At 41.6% G+C, this 21146-nt stretch overlaps 1 long non-coding RNA gene across 1 annotated transcript in view; it reads left to right on the forward strand.

The window, feature by feature from the left end:
• Window positions 1-16559: 16559 nt before the first annotated feature.
• The window catches only part of LOC129060236 (uncharacterized), a 38577-nt gene continuing 33990 nt past the window's right edge, over window positions 16560-21146 (forward strand). The window contains exons 1-2 of the long non-coding RNA XR_010140332.1: window positions 16560-16637; window positions 17004-17142. This is a non-coding gene — a long non-coding RNA (uncharacterized LOC129060236). The remainder of the gene's footprint in view (window positions 16638-17003; window positions 17143-21146) is intronic.

The raw sequence follows: 21146 nt of genomic DNA on the forward strand, positions 1-21146 counted from the left end.
CTTCATGGCTTGGTGGGTCAGAAAACATCTTGTTCATGATGGGCAATTCAGGTCTTACAGTAATTTGGTAGTCCATGGTCAGCCTCTACTAGTGCCCAAGGGCAAGCCAAGAACTATTCCCTTTAAGAGAAAAACAGTTATCCATAGAGCATGTCATGCTTTTGCTCCAAATCTTAAAGGTACCACTATAATTCACCTACATATGCTATGTAAAGCTCCTATGGCATCCCTATCTGTTACAGACACTTTAAGTACCATCTGATCTGCTGGGTCATACAACACCCTTGAATTTTTGTGAATTTTTGTGGGATTTTTTGTGAACTTTTATTTCCCACCCTCTGGCACATGTATCCTTACCAAGATGTTTAGAGCAGTTCCTACAGCCTGCTAACTAGGTCCTGTCAGTATAATATCATAAATGTATTGATATCCTGTGGAAAGGAGAAGTGATCAAGGTCCATGTCCACCAGATTTTGACTTAGGGATAGAAAATTTATATGGCCTGTAAGTAAGACAGTGAAAATATATTGCCAGCCCTGCCAGTTGAAAGCAAATTGCTTTGATAGTATTTACTAATAGAATAGGTAAAAACGGAAAAGCACCAAATCAATATCTGCATACCAGGTGCTCAGGGGATAGGTTGATTTGCCCCAGCAATGAAGAAACACCTGGAACAGCAGCTATAATTTGATTAAGTTTATGATAAGCAATCATCATTCTCCAAGATCCATCTTCTTCACAAACCAAACAGCAAATGAAGATTTAGTAGGAATAATCACCTGAATCTTTCAAATCCTTGATGGTGGCATTAATCTCTGCAATCATTCTAAGAATACAGTATTACTGTTGGTTTGCTAATTTGGTAGGTAGAGGCAGTTTTAGTGGCATCTGTTTAGCCTTTCCTACCATAAGAGCTCTTACCTCAAAGGATACAGAACCAACTTGGGGCTTCTGTCAGTTTCTGAATATGTCTATTCCAACAGTACAGTCTAGAACTGGAAAACTAATCACAAGGTAGGTTCAGGAACTCATTGAACCCACTTCCAGATTCACACAAGTCAAAAGCTCATTTATCACTTGACTTCATTTAACCCTATTCTGACTGGTGGACTGCAGTAGCATTTTGTTTCTCCAGGAATTAGTATCAATTCAGAATCAGAATCACAAAGTCTGATTATTCTTCTTTTGCCAATGCACAATTATCCTGGGAAATGACTACAGGTCCCTTTTGAGAAGGCTAAGAGGAGTATTATAATATAAATATTGCCTGTGTAACGGGTTTTTTTCTCAAAGGAATTCCATATACAAAGATCCTTCATTTAAGGGATCCTTCATTCAAGGGACTTTTTATCTGTCAAGAGAATAAAGTCTGAGGATTGGTTGAGAGTATATTGACTCTCTATTACAGCGTTTCAGACCAGACTTGTTTACCAGACCTAGAGCTACTTTTCAAATCGAGTAAGACTTTACTAGGATGTCTATCTACTGCAGTTCTAAGGATATCATGATCAGATACCAACACCAAAGATTTATACAGCTCAGAACATTCTCACAGCTACTTCAGTTCTGCTGTCCATTAAGTGTTACCACTTCGCCCATGCCATTCCTGGATGCTGTCATTCTCATTGAATTCAGTTATTGGCAGTACTTTCTGCTGTCATTTCTGGACTACAGAAAATAGCCACCACAGAGCTTTCTAATGATGCTGTGGCTCACTTCACAAATGCATTTCTTAGAGCCTTGATGGAGGAAGCATCCTTGGGACACTTCTAGGGGTGTGGGCATGAATAATGGTATGAACAAGTAGACCTTTGATGGTCGATTCATTCTAGCATCCTAGGGTCGCTAAGCCTTTGGATACCTTCTAAAGGGTTTCATGAAAGCTCCGGCATTTAAACTTTATTTAATGTAAGGGACCCTCTGGGTGGAGGTTTCTGTCAACAAACTGACCAAACTATTAGGGCCCCTCTCAACCATTTGAACTAAGTCAGGAAATCCAAAATCTTGGTTTGGTAAATCTATATCAACAAACTCCTTCCAAACTAACATATGTCTTCACCCTGATCCAGTACCTGTAGCATCAATGCCCAGTTTCTGAGGTTTCTGGTAGTATAAGTTGGCAAAATCTTGCTATCTTTTTACATGTTGATTGTATCTTCTTATAGGGCACACTTTATATCTCACTACCTGGGGCCTGGCAAAAATTTAGTCTTATTATAGGTGAAGAAACAATGAGATGTGGTAGAGGTATGTCCTACAGAAGATTAGCAGTCTCCTCAAAGAAGGTCAGTAGTGCTTCCTTCAGCAAGGGAGCTATCCTCATCAGACAGAAGAGAGAGGTATAACTTCTGCTGGCAAAAAAGGTTTAGTGGAATTTATGGGTTGAAGGTCCTCAACTTCCATAGAATCAGCATATATGTCCCAAGCAAATTTTTAGGGCCCCACTCCTTCCCAGTCCATGGCCTAACTTTAACATAGACATCTGGTGAGGTTGAGAATTCAATTTGCTTTGTAATTCAGCCATTTATCATTAAACTTGGTTTTCCAAATCTTGGTCCTATGGTCACAAGAGATTTCTGTTAGGACATTATTATAACCTTCACAGTTGTTTGCCTATATATTGAGGTGATAATTTAAAGCCATGAACTGATCATTTTCCCCCCACGTTTTCTATTGCACTTAAAGGCAAACAATCAAAACCCTTACATCCTTATTGTCACTAAAAGTATTTTACGAAAGCAACTACTTTGTCATTCAAAGCCTTGTCTTCTATAGACAGTTCACAAATGAAATTTAAGTATCTATATTCTCACTGCATGCCATGAACTACCAGTGTCTCTTTACCATTGGAAGAAGGGTCATTTTAAATGTTTCAGATCTGAGAACCTACTCCAGGTAGCCTAGAACCAATTCAGAGAACCCATCCTTTGGGTTCTGTTCCCCTGGAACTACTTCCAACACCAAATTCAGTATCAATCAAGGTTTGATCCAAGAAGTGGAACCACGAAGAGTGACGTAGTAGAATAAGGAACTACTATAGGGAATACATGTTGTACTTTGTGTCTGGTGATGGGCCTTCAATAGCTATAAATCAGCCAGACTGGCAGTCAAAGGGAAGAGCTAGCCGTGAAGTGGGCAAGAGCAAAAACAAACTGGAGTGCACAAGGAGGAAATAGAATCCATGAGAACAAACTGGAACTCATGAGGAAAAACTAGAGCCTGAGTCTGTCTCTAACTGACTCCATAATCCATACAGCAGATAACCTGCAAGTGAAGCTGGTACCTTTATCATGGAGCTTCAACACACCTGGCTCCAGTCTCAAGTCAAAAAAGGAGGACCCTCAGGAGCTGAAGCTACCACAAGCCTGAGTGCTGTCCCACACCAACAAGGCAAGTGAGCCCTTCAGTGAGGCATATGCAAGCTGCCACAGGCCAAACACCCAACACCAATCTTCAGATCATAAAACAGATGTTGAGTGAGCGTGGCCAAGATGGCCAACTAGAAGCAGCTAGTGTACATGGCTTACATGGAGAGGAATGGGAGAGGAAAGTAAATATAGCACCTTTGACTGAAACATCCAGGTACTCATACTGGGACTAATCAAGGAAACAACTCAACCCATAGAGAACAGAGAAAAGCAAGGCGGAACAACAGCCCACCTGGGAGTGACATGGAGCCAAGGGAAACTCCCCTGCCCAGGGAAGTAGTGAGTGAATGTGCGACCCCAGCTTCTCCCATGGATCTTTGCAAGCCTCAGATCAGGAGATGCCCTCGTGAACCCACTCCACCAGGGCCTTCAGTCTGACACACAGAGATACACGGTGTCTCAGCAGAGCAATTGCCCAGGCACACACGGAGATCTGGGAGCTTTACATACTCTGGCTTTCCCGGCTTCCCAGCAACAGTAGCTGCAACTCTAGCAAAGTGGGAGGTTAGACCTCCATAAATACCCCTAGCAAATAAGCTGAATCCAGGGGGCCAAGCAGTGACAGTCTGTGGGCCCCACTTCCACAGTGCCTCACAGGATAAGACCCACTTACTTGGAATTCCAAGTAGCCACTGGTAGCAGTGTTGTGCCTCCCCCCGTCAGTGTTCTCTGGCCTACAGGAGACTTGAAAACTCCCTGGGACAGAGCTCCCAGGATGAGGGGCAAGAATCCATCTTTGCTGTTAGGGCAACTTAGCAGTTTCAGCCTTTGGGCTTTGGAGAGTCCAAGCTGACCAGGGGTGGAAGTGGTACCCTAGCACAGCACATCTGCTCTGCGGAAACATGGCCAGACTACTTTTTAAAGTGGGCCCCTGATCTCATTCCTCCTTACTGGGGGTGGGGGGGTCTCCAGCCACCTCTTACAGATGCATTCAGATGAGCAACAGGTCAGTACCTCCCTGGCACAGAGCTCCCAGAGGGAGAAGCAGGCTGCCGTCTTTCTGTTTTGTAGCCTTCACTGGTGATACCTCCAGGTACTGGAAAATCTGAGGTGAGTAGAGACTGGAGCAGATCCCCAGCATGCCACAGCAGTCCTACGGAAAGGAGGCCAGACTGTTACCTGGGTGCCCATTCCCATATCTCCTCACTAGGTAGGTCCTCCAGTCCTGGGCCTCTAGCCACCTCCCACCAGAGCTGTTGAGCCAGTAGCAACTCGGCAACTCCCTGGACAGAGCCACAAGGAACAACTGAAACCTCTCTGCCACTGCCTCTTCAGTGGAGCTGCCCTTGCTACCCTTGGGCTGAGGAAGAAGCACATCATTACCGTAAGTGCCTTATCTACACCTCCAACAAGCTGCCACCCACCCAAAGAGAGGAGTCCAGTCTGTCTCCGACATGTCCCACACCTCCCCCCACAAGTGCTCATCACCAGACAGGGAGCTCCTAGCCTGGGCTCACAACATATACCCTCCATCCTGGGATGATTGCACTGAACAATTGCTGACCCACATCTGTCTGGAGTGGAGCCCCCAGGAGACAAGCAAAGGTGGGGCAGCAAGCCAGCTGATGTGGAGCCCAGAGGGTTTGGTGTGGCAGCATCTGTAGCAGAGCATGGCCAGGGATGGTCATTCCTCTAGGCTAGACTTGCTCCCATAAGACTTTAGCCACAGAGGAACTGCCAGACCTGATCTCTGCAGGGTAGTCTTTCACGTCAGACAAGGCTGGTCCAACCTGAGACTCCTCAGTCTGTTGGCCTCTCCTGGCATGCCTGCTTACAAGGCAGTCTTGGGTGCCCTGGGATTCTACACCATAACTTCTGCATCACTGGACCACTGGTGAAGAGCTCCAGCAAGGCAGCCCCTACAGCTGCATACCAGCCTGCACATTCCCTCCCCATACTTCAGCTTCCCCTGAGCCCATGGCAACTCCCCACATCACTTTGCTGGTGCATGTCTTCACTGGTGAGTTTTCTTTACTTGCCCCACCAGCATGCAGGAGTGCAGTATGCGCCCCCTACCCCTGCCGACCACCATTACAGACAGAGCCTCGGCAGGCACAGGACCTGCAAGCCCCACCACCACCAGTGCCCCACCTTTACACTAATGCTGTGCAGAGAAAAGAGGGTCCTCCTATACCTTGAGTGATCACTCATGCTTTCAGGGCACAGAGAAGGCACCCAGACCTGTGCTGGCCAGCACCCTGCCCCAAGCCAACACCACCACCAGTGCAACATTGCTCACTCTCTCCAGCAGGGGCCCCCACTTCCCCCCAGCTGCCTTGCCTCTGCCACTGTGGTGAATGACCACAGGGAGGCAGGCACCCTTGCATCTGCTAGCACTGCTGCCACACCTTGATACCCCCAGTGCAGTAGACGTGATACCTCGAGGAGCCAGAGAACAAAGTTGGGGACCAATAGAAGTCACCCAGAGGTAGAGCACACAGTCCAGGAGTTGGGAGTTGAGTGTTGGCCCCCTAAAATCTCTCAGAAATGAAGTCAGTTGGCTGAATCCACCTTTTTCTACAATCAAACCCTCAGGGTTATCAAATAGGATAAAACAAAAGAAAACATTCCAAAGGTCAGCAACCTCAAAGATTGAAGATAGATAAGCCCACAAAGATAAGAAAGACATAGTGGAAGGACGCTGAAAAAACCCAGAGTGCCTTCTTTCCTCCAAATGACCACATCACATCTCCAGCAAGGGTTTGGAAACAAGCCAGAAGAGATTATGGACCAATAGTCAACATCCTTAAAGAAAAGAAATTCCGGCTGGGCACGGTGGCTCATGACTGTAATCCCAGTACTTTGGGAGGCTGAGATGGGCGGATCACCTGAGGTCAGGAGTTCACGACCAGCCTGATCAACATGGAGAAACCCCATCTCTACTAAAAATACAAAATTAGCCAGGTGTGGTGGCACATGCCTGTAATCCCAGCTACTTGGGAGGCTGAGGCAGGAGAATCACTTGAACCCAGGAGGCGGAGGTTGTGGTGAGCTGAGATCACGCCATTGCACTCCAGCCTGGGCAACAAGAGCGAAACTCTGTCTCAAAAAAAAAAAAGTAAAGAAATTCCAACCCAGAATTTCATATCCGGCAAACTAAGCTTCAGAAAAGCAAATGCTGAGGGAATTTGTTACCACCAGACCTGCCTTACAAGAGCTCCTGAAGGAAGCACTATATATGGAAAGGAAAGATCATTACCAGCCACTACAAAAACACACTGAAGTACAGAGACCAGTGACACTATAAAGCAACTGCATAAATAAGTCTGCAAAATAACCAGCTAACATCATGATGACAGGATCAAATTCACACCTATCAATACTAATCTTAAATGTAAATGAGCTAAATGCCCCAATGAGAAGACTCAAGAGTGGCAAGCTGGATAAAGAACCAAGACCATTATTATGCTGTCTTCAAGAGATGCATCTCACATGTAATGATACACATAGGCTCAAAATAAAGGGATGGAGGAAAATCTATCAAGCAGATGGAAAGCAGAAAAAACTCAGGGGTTGTAATCCAAGTTTCTGACAAAATGACTTTAAAGCAACAAAGATCAAAAAAGACAAAGAGAGGTATGACGTATGGTAAAGCATTCAGTTCAACAAAGAGATCTAACTACTCTAAATATATATGCAGCCAACACAGGAGTACACAGATTCATAAAGCAACCTCTTACAGACCTTCAAAGAGACTTAGACTCCCACACAATAATAGTGGGAGACTTTAACACACCATTGACAATATTAGACAAATCATCAAGACAGAAAACTAACAAAGATATCCAGAACCTGAACTCAGCACTGGATCAAATGGATCTGGCAGATATCTACAGAAATCTACACCTAAAAAACAATAGAATATACATTCTTCTCATTGCTGCACTGCACATACTCTAAAATTAATCACATAATCGAAAGTAAAATACTCTTCAGAAAATGCAAAAGAACTGAAATCATAATGAAGAGTCTCTCAGACCACAGCACAATCAAATTAGAAATAAAGACTAAGAAATGTACTCAAAACCATACAATTACATGGAAATTGAATAACCTGCTCATAAGTGACTTTGGGGTAAATAATGAAATTAAGGCAGAAATGAATAAGTTATTTGAAACTAATGAGGTCAAAGATACAACATATCAGAATCTCTGGAACACAGATAAGGCAGTGTTAAGAGGGAAATTTATAGCACCAAATGCCCACATCAAAAAGTTAGAAAAATCTCAAGTTAACAGCCTAAAATCACAACTAAAACAAGTCCCAAAGATAGAAGACAAGAAATAACCAAAATCGGAGCTGAGAGCTGAACTAAAGGAGATTGAGGAAATAAAAACCATTCAATAGATCAACAAATGCAGGAGCTGGTTTTTGAAAACATTAATAAAATAGACCACTAACTAGACTAACAAAGAAGAAAAGAGAGATGATTCAAATAAAAATAATGAGAAACAAACAGTGGGATATTACCTCTGACCCCACAGAAATACAAAAAATTTCAGAGGATATTGTGAACACCTCCATGCATATAAACTAGAAAATCTAGATGGAATGGATAAATTCTTGGACACATACATGCTCCCAAGACTGAACCAGGAAGAAACTGAACCCCTGAAGAGACCAATAATGAGCTCTAAAATTGAGGCAATAATAAATAGCCTACCAACTAAAAAAAGTCCAGGACCAGACGGCTTCACAGCTGAATTATACCAGATGCACAAAGAAGAGCTGGTACCATTCCTACTGAAACTATTCCAAAAAATGGAGAAGGAGGGACTCCTCCTCCCTAATTCATTCTATGAGGCCAGCATCATCCTGATACCAAAAGCTGACAAAGAAACAACGAAAAAAGAAAGCTTCAGGCAAATATCCTTGATGAACAATGATGCAAAAATCCTGAACAAAATACGGGCAAATCAAACCCAGCAGCACATCAGTTAGCTTATCCACCATGATCAAGAAGTTTTGATTCCTGGGATGCAAGGTTGGTTCAACATATGCAAATCAATAAATGTGATTCATCACATAAACAGAACTAAAGACAAATCCATAATTTAAACCTGTTAACTGATCATTTCCCCCCCAAGTTCTCTATTGCACTTAAAGGCAAACAAAACCCTTACATTCTTTATTGTCACTAACAGTAATCTATGAAAGCAGCTACTTGGTCATCTAAAGCCTTGTCTCCGATAGACAGTTCACAAGTGAAATTTAAGTAACTATTTTCTCACTGCATGCGACAAGCTACCAGTGCCTCTTTAGCATTGGAAATACAGTCATTTTAAATGTGTCAGATCTGAGAACCTATTCAAGCTAAATAGATACAGAAAAGGCTTTCAATAAAATTCAACATCCATTCATGTTAAAAACTCTCAATACACTAGGTATTGAAGGAACATAACTCAAAATAATAAGAGCCATCCATAACAAACCCACCGCCAACATCATACTGAAACGGCAAAAGCTGTAAACATTGCCCTTGAAAACTGGCACAAGATAAGGATGCCCTCTCTCACCACTCCTATTCAACATAGTATTGAAAGTTCTGGCTAGGGCAATCAGGCAAGAGAAAGAAATAAAGGCATCCAAACAGGAAGAGAGGATGTCAAACTATCCTGGTTTGCAGACAACATGATCCTCTATCTAGAAAACTCCATAGTCTCATCCCAAAAGCTTTTAAGCTGATAAACAACTTCAGCAAAGTCTCAGGATACAAAATCAGTGTGCAAAAATCACTAGCATTCCTATACACCAACAACAGTCAAGCTGAGAGCCAAATCAGGAGTGAACTCCCATTCACATTTGCCACAAAAAAAATAAAATACCTGGGAATATAGCTAACCAGGGAGGTGAAAGGTCTCTACAAGAACTACAGCCAGGGATGGTGGCTCATGCCTGTAATCCCAGCACTTTGGGAGGCCAAGGAGGGTGGATCACCTGAGGTCGGGAGATCGAGATCAGCCTGACCAACATGGAGAAAACCCGTCTCTACTAAAAATACAAAATTAGCTGGGTGTGGTGTCGCGTGCCTGTAATCCCAGCTACTCAGGTGGCTGAGGTAGGAGAATCGTTTGAACCCAGGAGGCAGAGGTTGCGGTGAGCCGAGATTGCACCATTGCACTCCAGCCTGGGCAACAAGAGTGAAACTTCGTCTCAAAAAAAAAAAAAAAAGAAAAGAAAAAAAGAACTACAAACAACCGCTCAAAGAAATAAGAAATCAGAGGACGTAAACAAACGGAAAAACATTCCATGCTTATGGATAGAAAGAATCAATATCATTAAAATGGCCGTACTGCCCAAAGCAATTTATAGATTTAATGCTATTCCTATTGAACTGCCATTGAGATTCTTTACAGAACTAGAAAAAAACTATTTTAAAATTCATATGGAATAAAAAACAAGCTTGAATAGCCAAGGCAATTCTAAGCAAAAAGAATGAAGCTGGGGGCTGGGCACAGTGGCTCACGCCTGTAATCCTAGCACTTTGGGAGGCCAAGGCAGGTGGCCAAGGCAGGCTGAGGCTGAGGTCAAGAATTTAAGACCAGTCTGGCCAACATAGTGAAACCTCATCTCTACTAAAAATACAAAAATTAGCTGGGCATGGTGGCGGGTGCCTGTAATCCCAGCTACTCGGGAGGCTGAGGCAGGAGAATTGCTTGAACCAAGGAGGCAGAGATTGCAATGAGAGAGCAAAAACTCCGTCTCAAAAAAAAAATAATAATAATAACACAAAAGATGAAGCTGGAGTGATCATACCACCTGACCTCAAGCTATACTACAGGATTATAGTAACCAAAACAGCATGGTACTGATACAAAAACAGACACATACATAAATGGAACAGAATTGAGAACCCAGAAATAAGACCACACACCTACAACTATCTGATCTTCTACAAACCTGACAAAAACAAGCAATGGGGAGAGGATTCCCTATTTAATAAATGGTGCTGGGATAACTGGTAGCCATATGCAGACTAAAACCAAACTCCTTCCTTACACCATGTACTAAAAGTAACTCGAGATGGATTAAAGACTTAAATGTAAAACCCAAAACTATAAAAACCCTGGAAGACAATGAAGGCTATACCATTCAGAACATAGGCATGAGCAGAGAGTTCATGACAAAGATGCCAAAAGCAATTGCAACAAAAACAAAAATTTACAAAATAGGATCTAATTAAACTAAAGAACTTCTGCCCAGCAAAAGAAACTATCAACACAGTAAACAGACAATCTACAGAATGGGAGAAAATTTTTGCAAACTATACATCCAACAAAGGTCTAATATCCAGCATCTGTACAGAAGTTAAACAAATTTACAAGAAAAAAACATTAAAAAGTGGGCAAAGGACATGAACAGACACTTCTCAAAAGAAGACATACAGGCGGTCAGCATCACAAGAAAAAAAGCTCAACATCATTGATCATTAAAGAAATGCCAATCAAAACAACAATGAGATACCATCTCACACCAGTCAGAATGGCTATTACTAAAAAGTCAAAAAATAACCGATGTTGATGAGGTTGTGGAGAAAAAGGAACTTATACACTGTTGGTGGGAGCAGAAATTATTTCAACCATTGTGGAAGACAGTGTGGCGATTCCTCCAAGACCTAAAGACAGAAATACCATTCGACCCAGCAATCCCATTATTGGGTATATACCCAAAGGAATAGAAATCATTCTATTATAAAAAGACACATGCATGCATATTTTCATTGCAGCACTATTCACAATAGCAAAGACATGGAATCAACCTAAATGCCCATCAATGATAGACTTGATAAAGAAAATGTGGTACATATGCACCATGCAATACTATGCAGCCATTAAACAGAATGAGATCATATCATTTGCAGGGACATGGATGGAGCTGGAGGCCATTATCCTTAGCAAACTAATACAGGAACAGAAAACCAAATACTGCATGTTCTCACTTATAAGTGGGAGCTAAATGATGAGAACATATGGACACAAAGAGGGAAACAACACACACTGGAACCTATCAGAGAATGGAGGGTAGGAGGAGGGAATGGATCAGAAAAAATAACTAATGGGTACTAGGCTTAATACCTGGGTGATGAAGTAATCTGTACAACAAACCCCCATCACACAAGCTTACCTGTGTAACAAACCTGCACTGTACCCCTGAACTTAAAACAATTTTTTTAAAGTTGGTATCATGGGAGAGAGTAGAATGGTGGTCACCAGAGGATGGGTAAAGAAGAAATGTTGGTCAAAGGGTATGACGTTTCAGTTACAAAAAAGGAATACATTGTAGAGATTTATTGCACAGCATGGTAACTGTGGTTAACTATAATGTATTATATATTTCATAATTGTTGGAAGAGCATATTTTGAATGTTCTCACCACAAAAAAATAGATCAGGGGATGGATATGTTAATTAACTTGATTTACTCTTTCAACAATGTATACATATAGCAAAACAACATATTATATCCCATAAATATAGACAATTATTTGTCAATTAAAAATTTATGAAAACTTTTTTAAAAAAAAACAGATGCTCCTTTATTCCCTGCTTTCAAATCTCATGCAAATTTCCCTTGTTGCTAAGCCCAACACAAAACCAACAGGAAGAGAATTTAGGGAAACGTATTTTTAGCTCAGCTAAGTTGACCAACAACCAAGTTATCAGAAGGGACTTTGGAGGTACTGGCAGCATTCTTTTTCTTTTCTTGGATGGGTGGGGGTTGGAGGTGTCCACAAGCATAGCTTTTAAATTATTCATTAAATGTACATTTACAACTTATGTGATTTTGTAATTACTTATTTTTAATGCTTTTAAATGTTTATGCTTTTTAAATGTTTTAAATGTTATTTTAAATGTTATAAAACATTTTAAATGTTATATAAAATGTTTGTAAATGTTATTTTTTATAAGTCTAAAATTTCTCCACTAATTCTCATATTTCCATAGAGAAGACAGGATTTCTGACCAAGCCTACAAAAGGGAGAACCAATGAAATCTCCTCAGAGGAAACACTTCCAGTCTGTCTTTCTGATCCCTTATTTGCTGTTTCTCTTGGGAGAGATGCCTAATCCAATTGGCCTATCACACCAGTAGATGTCACAAAAACAAGATGCTATTTATTGACTCTCCCTTGGCTTCTTGACTTACTTATCACCATGCACGGCAGGTGTCTGTACTTCTAGACCCCATGCAGTAGACCCCTTAGTTGGGTCTTCCCTTCTCCCACAGAAGGGGCAAGCCATTCTATGGTTGCACAGCTACGTCCAAGGCATGATAAACCTGGCTCTCCTCTCTGTTGGCCCAGTCATCTTTAATTCAGGGGAAAGCATTGGTAACTCCATCCACACTGGCCTAAGGTCCAAGCTTCATTCTCGAATCCATCTTTGTCATTATTTCAGTACCCATTTGACTCATTCCTGTGTTTACATTATATCAGCCAGAACTCTAAAGTCTCCACCAGCATTAGAATCTGGGAATCTGACATAAGGTCATAAGGTTCAGGAAAAGAAGTCTCCAAGTAGTGAGGATCCCTCAAAATCATGTGGTAACAGCATTATAGTACCAAATCATCTATCTGGAAACAATTGAGACCTGATGACAGGATTTAGCCCTGATCAATTATTGGGCACCGGGGTCCTAAGACTCATAACTCCCTCTAAGCATCTGGCCAAGAGTATGCACTCAAATATTGCAAGCCAAGTAGAAAACAAGTATCATTTTTTCATGTCTGTGAAAGTCCCCTACGAACTCCAAAAGCAACCCTTATTCATTGAAAATTAGCTATTGCCCAACCAACCCAACCCCTAAAAAATGTGGCCTGTTAGGCAAGTTTGCCCTGAAGTTGGCATTGTGCAAAAATATGTCATTTAGGGGACAATTAGAGTCTCTGATAATTTTTACAAAGCTAATGTGCTTCTGCAGGAACTGTTCATGTGGTATTAAAAGTCAGTGAACACTTTTAACTTTTATTTGCATTCCATTTTTATACTTACCAGAAAGAAAAAAGTGCAGAAAACACTCTTCCTAGTATCAAACCACAAATTTCAGCTCAGTTCAAGAAACTGAGTAGGAACCCTGCCTTCTAACTGATGCATAAAAGAGTGGGGGTGCTGCTTTTTAAAAAGGAGGCTAATAATAAAGCAAGAACAGCCAGTAACAGTTCTGGGCAGGGAAGAAATCAGCCAAACTCTTGCCAAAAATTATTGTATTAAATGCTAAATCCTACTTTAAGGTAGCAACCAAAATTTAATCTTTTCAAATGTTTCCCTTTATGAGTAGAGCCTCCTACTATTTTCTAAGAGGCGGAAGCACTGCCCTTTGCAAAGTGATTGACTTTTTTGACAGGAGCCAGAATTTAAAACTGGCATTGAAACCCAGCCAATCTGAAACCAGGAAGAAGAAAGTAACAACTGTTTATTGTATGTTCCATACAGATTTTCAGTATATTGATGCCATGTTTGCCAGAGAACAAATTTCCAAAGTCTGATTGCAGACCTCTTATCTCCTGACTTTTCACCTGCCTCTGTAAGTGTAAGATTAGATAGTACTGGTGATTATTTGGAGCCATCACCAGGGGCTGCTTCCACTAAGAGCAGCCCAGTTAAGCAACACTTCCATGGTGTTCTTTCTTATAGTGACCAATGGACCATATCCATCTACCCCAGGTCAATGAAATCCCTTGGCAAATGAGGCACTTATGTGGAATTTCACATGACTGGCCATATTCAGGCAGAGCCTTGACAAGGAGGATGTGGAAAAGATTCTAATTTGAGGGGAGAAAGTTGGGGCGGAGCTAGCGGGGGTGGCAGATGAGATGTTGTTTTTTAAATGTTCTAGAGATCAGAATAGGTGTGCGGGTTCAGATCATTCAGGCATACCAAAATAATGGCACCTCCTCTTCACTGTGGAATGTTTTAAAATGACTGCTAAAATTGCCGGGCGCAGTGGTTCATGCCTGTAATCCCAGCACTTTGGGAGGCCAAGGCGGGCAGATTACATGAGGCCAGGAGTTCGAGTCCAGCCTGGCCAACATGGTGAAACCCCGTCTGTACTAAAAATACAAAAATTAGCCAGGTGTGGTGGTACATGCCTGTAGTCCCAGCTACTCAGGAGACTGAGGCACAAGAATCACTTGAACCCGGGAAGCAGAGGTTGCAGTGAGTCAAGATTGTGCCACTGCACTCCAGCCTGGGTGGAGACAGAGTTAGACTCTGTCTCAAAAAAAAAAAAAAAAAAGGAAAAAGAAAAGATAAATAAATAAATAAAATGACTAATAAAAATGAAAATATCTTCCCTTTAACATATTTTCGAAGCCTTCAGTAATAAAAATATCTGCTTCTTTAGCTATTTCCCATGCTTAAAGAAAAACTTACAATGCCATTAGCACAGAAACTGTGAACTCTAAGCCACCAAGTATTAAAAAACATATAAAAAGACATTTAATCTTGAGATTTAACTTTGAATCCTCAGTCTTCCCAAAATATGCTCTAATGATCAGACATCCTAATGTGTTGATCATAGATCTGTAAAGAAGGTCATAGCCTCATAGAAACACATATCAGTTGTTTAAACTTAGGCATTAGATGAGAAAGAAATAATTGATAATTAAGGGAATGGAAGTTGAGGCTCGGCATGGGAATCCAGAAAGAAGTATCTACAACTGAAATAAAAGGTGAGAAATACAATATATTCTGGGAAAAACTTACAGCCATAGGACCTACGATTATTCTATGAAGCCTGTTCTCTTTGTTTTCTATTTATCCTTTATCACAAAGCTCCATATGTCCTATGCTCTGATTATATAAAATATAGCTTATTAAGTGTTCTATCCTAATACTCCCCCCGCACCATTTCTTCCTTTAGCAGAGAACATTGTAGATAAAAGTCTTTTTAAAAATAAAATGTTTGCATGGACACAAAGGACATGATTTGTATCTTCACATTCCTTATGAAGACAAACCACAGTGGTCTTTGTTCCCTGTATCCTGAGAGCCTAGAACAGTGCCTGGCACATAGTTAAGTGTTTGTCTTAACCTTGAATCCCCAGAAAGCAAAGCTGAAGACAAGAGTTTTAAGTTCAACTACTTTGCCTGTGAGTGAAATGCCAGGGAAGCAAAAGTGAGGATGAAGATAAGGGGTTATGAGGCAAGAGGGAGAACCATTCCTTAAGATGAATACCAAGGGCAAATATTTGCCCCATCTCAAGACATCATCTTCTGCTAAGCATAGAAACCGCACCTCAAGACTGTCCTCTGAGGGAAGAATTCATCCATTAGCCCCATTTCCCCTGTACTCCCTTGCCTTTTTGAGCTGTGTATGCATGGGTGCTGTACAGGGACCCCCAGAGCCTCCTTCCTTGTGGTCAACAGAAAAGGAGCAAGTAGCTCAGTGTGGGATAGTTGCCCCTGGAGGAAGCTGGTAGGAGCACAAACAGAGACAGGTGAGGAGGAGAGGACCTGGAATGGTGCATAAGAGGAGTCTGATACAGCACTCAATAAATATTTGCTGAATGAATGTGGTTTTTTTTATAATGGTCCCAGTTATTGATTGAAGAGGAGTAAAAAGTCAGCAGTAACTCATCATCATAATCATCTCTAGTTTAGTGAAGAAAAGACACAGGTCGCCCTTTGAAAGAGCTTGTTACTTGGAATAATTTTAATATTTGCTGATTTTAAAAATATTTTTCCAATTGTCATCTTGGCATAACTGGAACTGATTAGTGACAAAAAGTGATAGATGATGCACCTGTCTCTCACTTGAACTGAAGAAAAATTGTTCATAAAAGCATGGAGCAAATCATACATTTCCACAAGCATCATTAGTAACAAATATCTGCTGAGTTAGCTTTTGTGCTCCTTCAAATTAGCCACTCTCTCACATACTGATCCTTCCCACATCGCAGCATCACTTTGTTACTACAACTCATCCTTTAAAGCTTAGCTGAGAAATCACTGCTACCAGGAAGCCTTCCCTCTCTCTCTCTCACTCTCTCTCTCTCCCTCCCTCCCCTTCCCCTCTATTTCCAATTTGTGCTAGGTGCTTTCAAGTTACTCAGTTTTACTGCTATTATTGCATCTCTCACATTCTATTGTGACTGTGATTGTCTATCTCCCTCACTAAATTATCAACAGGGGTGGGACTGAGACATTTATCTTCCTAGCACCAGACACATAGCAGGCATCCCACGAATTTCAGCAGAATCAAAGAATGTGTAAGTCACTGAATGAGTGTTTGACAAAACTGCAAAGGATATTGGGAAGAGAACAGTAGCTGATGTTTATCGCTGGTTGGGTTAGGGAAATCTTAGAGGAGCTGGATGTGGGCTGGATGCAGAAGGAAGATGAGACTCATGGATTTGGGGAGAAGGAAAATTGCATTACAGTTGGGTTTCTGGCCATGAGACGGAAATGCACTTAACCTACCTTAAAGAAGTGAATTATCTAGCTAAGCAGGGGCAGAAAGATCTGGAGCATTTCACAGAGAATAAAACTGAACAGGAAAGTCAGAGTGAGATTGTAGAGAGCACCAAATGTCAGGCTAAGCAGCTTTGCCTTTTTCTTTTATTTTATGTTCTCAGAATTTTCAAAGCAGTAGGCAACACGACCAAGTGGAGTTTCAAATGGCTGGTAGATGTGTGGCAGAGTAATTAGAAGAGAGAAACCAATTACACAGAGAAGAAAAAAGCAATTCCCTTTGTCAAGCTATGAGCCAAGGAAGTAAGACAAAGTTTGGCTTTAGAAAAAATAATTTGGGAGGATTTAAAGATTATACAAGTTCAGTGATTTCCTATTCTTTGTTTAGAGTTAACGTTCTCCAAGATGTAACCTGAACTCCATAATCTACCCTAATTTCTTCATCTCCTGCCAAACTGAACTGTTAGTGCATACATGACCTCTATTGCCTCATGTCTGGGAAAATCTTGGTGCCCGGAATACTCTCCCTTCTACCCATTTTCTTCTATCAAAGCCTGAACTGCACTTTAATTCTGTTTTCTAAGCTATCTCATCCACAATAGAAAGTATATGTACATCACAATTAAAAGAACTAGAGAAGAAAGAGCAAATAAATTCAAAAGCTAGCAGAAGAAATAAATAACTAAGATCAGAGCAGAACTGAAGGAGATAGAGACACGGAAAACCCTTCAAAAAATCCATCAATCCAGGAGCTGGTTTTTTGAAAATATTAACAAAATAGCTAGGCCACTAGCCAGACTAATAAAGAAGAAAAGAGAGGTTGCTTCCAAGATGGCCGAATAGGAACAGCTCCAGTCTACAACTCCCAGCGAAATCGACACAGAAGATGGGTGATCTCTGCATTTCCAACAGAGGTACCTGGTTCATCTCATTGGGACTGGTTGGACAGTGGGTGTAGCCCAAGGAGGGCGAGCCAAAGCAGGGCAGGGCATCACTTCACCTGGGAAGTGCAAGGGGTTGGGGGATTTCACTTTCCTAGCCAAGGGAAGCCATGAGTGACTGTACTTGGAGGAATGGTACACTCCTGCCCAAATACCATGCTTTTACCATGGTCTTCACAACTGGCAGACCAGGAGATTCCCTCCCGTGCTTGGCTCAGCAGTTCCCACGCCCATGGAGCCTTGCTCGCTGCCAGTGTAGCAGACTGAGATCGACCTGGGATGCTGGAACTTGGTAGGGGGAGGGGTATCCACCATTGCTGAGGCTTGAGTAGGCGGTTCTATGCTCACAGGGTAAGCAAAGAGGCAGAGAAGCTTGAACTGTGTGAAGCCCACTGCAGCTCAGCAAGGCCTACTGCCTCTATAGATTCTACCTCTGGGGGCAGGGCATATCTGAACAAAAGGCAGCAGACAGCTTCTGCAGACTTAAATGTCCCTGCCTGACATCTCTGAAGACAGCAGTGGTTCTCCCAGCATGGCGTTTGAGCTCTGATAACTGACAGAATCCCTCCTCAAATGGGTCCCTGACCCCAGTGTACCCTGACTGGGAGACACCTCCCAGTAGGGGCTGACAAACACCTCATAGAGGTGGGTGCCCTTCTGAGACAAAGCTTCCAGAGGAAGGATCAGGCAGCAATATTTGCTGTTCTGCAGCCTTCACAAGTGATACCCAGGCAAACAGGGACTGGAGTGGACCTCCAGCAAACTCCAACAGACCTGCAGCTGAGGGGCCTGTCTGTTAGAAGGAAAACTAACTAACAGAAAGGAACGGCATCAATGTCAACAAAAAGGACATCCACACCAAAACCCCATCCATAGGTCACCAACATCAAAGACCAAAGGTAGATAAAACCACAAAGATGGAGAGAAACCAGAGCAGAAAGCTAAAAATTCCAAAAACCAGAACACCTCTTCTCCTCCAAAGGAACACAACTCCTCACCAGCAAGGGGACAAAACTGAGCAGAGAATGAGTTTGATGAGTTGACAGAAGTAGGCTTCAGAAGTTCAGTAATAACAAACTTCTCTGAGCTAAAGGAGCATGTTCTAACCCATTGCAAGGAAGCTAAAAACCTTGAAAAAAGGTTAGATGACTGGCTAACTAGATTAACCAGTGTAGAGAAGAGCTTAAATGACCTGATGGAGCTGAAAACCACGGTACGAGAACTTCATGAAGCATACACAAGCTTCAATAGCTGATTCAATCAAGTGGAAGAAAGGATATCAGTGATTGAATATCAAATTAATGAAACAAAATCAGAAGACAAGATTAGAGAAAAAAGAGTGCAAATAAACGAACAAAGCCTCCAAGAAATATGGGACGATGTGAAAAGGCCAAATCTACGTTTGATTGGTGTACCTGAAAGTGACAGGAAGAATGGAACCAAGTTAGAAAACACTCTTCAGGATATTATCCAGAAGAACTTCCCCAACCTAGCAGGGCATGCCAACATCCAAATTCAGGAAATACAGAGAACACCGCAAAGACATTCCTCAAAAAGAGAAACCCCAACACACATAATTGTCAGATTCATCAAGGTTGAAATGAAGGAAAAAATGTTAAGCCCAGCCAGAGAGAAGGGTCGGGTTACCCACAAAGGGAAGCCCATCAGACTAACAGCAGATCTCTCGGCAGAAACCCTACAAGCCAGAAGAGAGTGGGGGCTAATATTCAACATTCTTAAAGAAAAGAATCTTCAACCCAGAATTTCATATCCAACCAAACTAAGCTTCATAAGTGAAGGAGAAATAAAAACCTTTACAGACAAGCAAATGCTGAGAGATTTTGTCACCACCAGACCTGCCTTACAAGAGCTCCTGAAGGAAGCACATAATATGGAAAGGAACAACCAGTACCAGCCACTGCAAAAACACGCCAAATTGTAAAGACCATCAATGCTAGGAAGAAACTGCATCAATTAACAGGCAAAATAACCAGCTAGCATCATAATAATGGGATCAAATTCACACATAACAATATTAACCTTAAATGTAAATGGGCTAAATGCCCCAATTAAAAGACACAGATTGGCAAATTGGATAGAGTCAAGACCCATCGGTGTGCTATATTCAGGAGACCCATCTCAGGTGCAAAGGCACACATAGGCTCAAAATAAAGGGATGGAGGAAGATCTGCCAAGCAAATGAAAAGCAAGAAAAGCAGGGGTTGCAATCCTGTTGTCTGATAAACAGACTTTAAGACAACAAAGATCAGAGGAGACAAAGAAAGGTTCATGACATAATGGTAAAGGGATCAATGCAGCAAGAAGAGCTAACTATCCTAAATATATATACACCCAATACAGGAGCACCCAGATTCATAAAGCAAGTGCTTAGAGACCTACAAAGAGACTTAGACTCCCACACAATAATAGTGGGAGACTTTAACACAACACTGTCAATATTAGACAGATCAATGGGACAGAAAATTAACAAGGATATCCAGGATTGAACTCAGCTCTGGACCAAGAGAACCTAATAGACATCTACAGAGCTCTCCACCCCAATTAACAGAATATACATTCTCCTCAGCACCACATCATGCTTATTCTAAAACTGACCCCATAATTGGAAGTAAACACTCCTCAGCAAATATAAAAGAACAGAAATCACAACAAATGGTCTCTCAGACCACAGTGCAATCAAATTAGAACACAGGATTAAGAAACTCACTCAAAACTGCACAACTACATGGAAACTGAACAACGTGCTCCTGAATGACTACTAGGTAAATAACAAAATTGAGGCAGAAATAAAGACATTCTTTGAAACCAATGAGAACAAAGACACAACGTGCCAGAATCTCTGGGACACGTTTAAAGCAGTGTGTAGTGGGAAATTTATAGCACTAAATGCCTACAAGAGAAAGCAGGAAAGATCTAAAATCGACACCCTAACATCACAATTTAAAAACTAGAGAAGTAAGAGCAAACAAATTCAAAAGCTAGCAGAAGACAAGAAATAACTAAGATCAGAGCAGAACCGAAGCAGGTAGAAACACAAAAAAACCCTTCAAACAGTCAAAGAATCCAGCAGCTTGTTTTTTGAAAAGATCAACAAAATAGATAGACCACTAGCAAGCCTAATAAAGAAAAAAAGAGAGAAGAATCAAATAGATGCAATAAAAAATGATAAAGGGGATATCACCACTGATCCCACAGAAAAACAAACTACCATCAGAGAATACTACAAACACCTCTACGCAAATAAACTAGAAAATCTAGAAGAAATGGATAAATTCCTGGACACATACACCCTCCCAACACTAAACCAGGAAGAAGTTGAATCTCTGAATAGACCAGTAACAGGTT

This window comes from Pongo abelii, chromosome 5, assembly GCF_028885655.2.
Source record: "Pongo abelii isolate AG06213 chromosome 5, NHGRI_mPonAbe1-v2.0_pri, whole genome shotgun sequence".
Taxonomy (NCBI): domain Eukaryota; kingdom Metazoa; phylum Chordata; class Mammalia; order Primates; family Hominidae; genus Pongo; species Pongo abelii.